This window comes from Triticum aestivum, chromosome 6D (assembly GCF_018294505.1).
Source record: "Triticum aestivum cultivar Chinese Spring chromosome 6D, IWGSC CS RefSeq v2.1, whole genome shotgun sequence".
Lineage (NCBI taxonomy): Eukaryota > Viridiplantae > Streptophyta > Magnoliopsida > Poales > Poaceae > Triticum > Triticum aestivum.
The window spans coordinates 434,047,770-434,050,656 of NC_057811.1; positions in this window are offsets into that span (position 1 = coordinate 434,047,770).

Genomic DNA, 2,887 nt, shown 5'->3' on the forward strand with positions numbered 1-2,887 from the left:
GGAATACATTTTACATGATCGCCCAAGATGAAAAGAGCACCAACCAAAACAGCGGTGTCCGCTTTGATGCAGTAACCAAGAGGGGAAAGGACACATATTATGGTTACATAGTGGACATATGGGAACTTGACTACGGACATGATTTTAAGGTCCCTTTGTTTAAGTGCAAATGGGTCAATCTGTCAGGAGGCGGGGTACAGGTAGACCCACAGTACGGAATGACAACAGTAGATCTGAACAATCTTGGGTACACATACGAACCGTTCGTCCTAGCCAATGATGTGGCACAGGTTTTCTATGTGAAGGACATGTCTACCAAACCGAGAAAAAGAAAAGATAAGGAAGAGAACACATCATACGATGAGCCAAAGCGCCACATAGTTCTTTCAGGAAAAAGAGACATCGCGAGAGTGGAGGGCAAGACAGACATGTCCGAAGATTATGAGAAGTTTCATGAAATTCCTCCCTTCAAAGTCAAGGCTGACCCAAGCACCCTGTTAAACGATGAAGATTATCCATGGTTACGGCGCAATAAGCAAAGGACAGAAGCGAAGAAAAAGTGAAGGCTTTCTCTCCACGACTATTATGATGATGCCTTTGATCCAGAATATCCATGTAAGAGACGAGTTTCCATATGAAACGCTGATACTTCGAAAGAGATTGTTCGTTTTGTACACGAAGTGCATCCAGATTTTGCCGTAACCCTCTCAACTTTTTAGCACATGCTATTTGGGTGAAATGATGATACCATGCCAACTTTCAACCTTTTTAGAGTTCATTTGTAGTGCTTTTCAATTACAGGGTCATTTAGCTAAAAAAACAGTAAATGCATGAAAAATAACAAATGAAGTCAGAAAGGGTTGAAAATTGATGATGTGGCTTTGAATTGTGCATTTTGAACATACAAAAAGTCTGGTGTTCAAATAAGTTCAAAAAAATGAAATCCCTTTGTAACAAATGAGTTTTCGTCTGAAACCCTGATACTTCGAAAGAGATTGTCCGTTTTGTACACGAAGTGCATCCAGTTTTTCTCGTAACCCTCTCAACTTTTTAGCACATGCTATGTGGGTGAAATGATGATACCATGCCAACTTTCAACCTTTTCAGAGTTCATTTGTAGTGCTTTTCAATTTCAGGGTCATTTAGCTCAAAGAATGAACTACTATAAAAAAATGAACTAATAGCAAAAAAATGAACTAATAGCTAAAAGAATGAACTAAAAATAATCAGTTAAAATATTCTGTTATGATCAACTAAAACAAAACTATAATATTCTTCAATAGCAAAAAGAAAATCAACTACTCCCTCTGTCTCATAATATAAGAACGTTTTTGGCACTACACTAGTGTCAAAAACGTTCTTATATTATGGGACGGAGGGAGTAATAAACTTTTATAAAACTCTAATAGCAAAAGGAATCAACTAAAAATCTTTTATAAACCTCTAGTATTTTTTAAACTAAAATTATATAAAATTTATGCAACTAAAATTATCAAAGTATTTTTTGTTCAAAACATGAAAAGCAGAAAGAATTATCATAAAAAAAATTAGTAGCAAAAAGAATTTTTTCATAGAAACTAAAATAACAAAATCTGTTTTTGAATATAATGATAAAAGGCAGTAATATTAAATAGCAGGAAAAAGAATCACTCAAAATATATTTTTATAGTGAAGTTATTCACAAACTAGTGATTCACACAAATTTCAAAGAATTCAAATTTAAACTATTCAAATTTGGAAACTAATGGCACTAACAGAAAGTTTATAATTATTCTGACCTAAAAGCAAAAAGAATAAGAAAATAAAGCAAAAAACAAAAGAAAATAAATAATTCAAAAAACAAAACAAAAATACTGGGGAAAATAAAAAAACTGTCGCCTACTGGGCCACACGGCCTGCATACGACTAGAAACCCATCTATACATGGGCCAGGATGCAGGCCCGCAGGCCCAATAGACACAACATGGCAGTGACAAGGGTAGGCAAGTACTGCCTACATATTAGAGAGGAGCTCAGCACCCGAGCCGCAACGCAGCTTACAGGTGTTGAGCTCTCTCAGCTAGCGAGCTGGGACTAAACTCCCACCACACCACCGTTGTGCCACCCTTTGGTCCCGGTTGGTGGCACGAACCGGGACCTGCCACCAACCGGGACCAAACGTCTCTGTTTCCCGCCCATTGGGCTGCTGAAAAGAGACCCTTGGTCCGGGTTAGGGTTTGCTATATAAGAAACACTTGTGAAAATTTTGGTTTTCATCGCCAGTTGCCCCCGACGACGCGGACCTCCTCGACGCCGCAAGGCTGCCCCGATGCCGTCCGCTGCCCCGTCGCCGTCGCCCGTGCCTCATCATCGCCGTCTCCGTCGTCGTCCCCAAGCCTGCGCGCCCCTGCCCCCGCCCCCGAGCGCGCCTTCGCCGTCCGCCACCCCCGAGCATGCTCCTCGTCGCCGACGCCACCTTGCTGTGAGCGCCGCTCTGATCCCCTCCTCCTCCTCCCTGTACTGGCCGCTGTCGCCGCTGCGCGCTGCCGCCGCACCGCCGCCCCTGCCATTCACGGCCGCCGCGCGTCGCCCCTGCCATGCGCTGGCGCCACGCGCCGCCCCTGCCCTGTATTTTTTGCATACATGTATTTTTTGTGTATATGTGTGTGTATGTGTATATATGTGTATATGTGTATAAATGTATTTTATTTATGTTTTTTGCATTTTTATACAAATGTATATATGTATGTATGTTCTCTGTGTATATATGTTCATATCTGCAAAAGTTAGATTTTTTGAAAAGTTTTTATCTATGTATGCGAAAGTTAGAAGAAGAAAAAGTTTTATATATGCAATAGTTACATTTTTAGAAAAAAAATTATATATCTAGCTAGGAAGAAGAAGAAGA